Here is an 854-nt window from a genome sequence, read left to right on the forward strand (position 1 = left end):
GTTCAAATTATCATCCATCAACTATATTTTGTTGACATTGAGGTGAAAAAAGTACTGTGATGTCATAACCTATCTAAAGATTTTCTTCACAAAATAATGACAAATATAAATGTGGTAGTGAAGTTGAAAATTATTCTCTTAACTTCTAAATAGAAAAATGAACGGAAAAAAGTTTCCACCATATTAACTGAGGCTCAATACATTTTTTTTCTATACTAAGGTTCAGGAAAAATTCAAATTAAAAGACGAAGTCAACTGTTAGTGCCTGCTTTAAAATTTATTCAACATTCATTTCACATTACTGACTTCTACAAATAGTGAATTCAATAAACAACACACATTGTAGAAAAATGTACATATTTGACATATTTCAGATTTACAATGTTCTCACTTATATACATACATATATATCTAATGTTGTCTTCAACTCGCTATTTTTATCACAGGCATTTACAAGGTGCAGACAAGTTAATATCAGAATGTTTCTGCACAACACAGGCTGGGTGGTACAACTGATGGCAATTTGAACATTTAATATGGTCATCTTTAACTATTTTTACTTTACAATATACACATGAATCACAACAATATACATCAGTTTTGAAGCAATTTCCTACAATAGAATTATAAATTAATTTTCTAAATTCAGATACATCCTGAATAGGATCACTTGGACTTTTGTTTCCACTAATGCAATACGCATAGAAGCACACATAAACCCCAGAACTTGCTGAATCAATCTGAGGAGCACGTGGACAGCAGGTTAAGCTCCAATTATTAATGTCTTTACACAAAATTATTGAAGCTTTGCAAATTTTTTCCAGAAAGCTAAGATGAGAGGATGAGTATGAAGT

This window comes from Frankliniella occidentalis, unplaced genomic scaffold, assembly GCF_000697945.3.
Source record: "Frankliniella occidentalis isolate FOCC.00 unplaced genomic scaffold, Focc_3.1 Scaffold111, whole genome shotgun sequence".
NCBI classification, from domain to species: domain Eukaryota; kingdom Metazoa; phylum Arthropoda; class Insecta; order Thysanoptera; family Thripidae; genus Frankliniella; species Frankliniella occidentalis.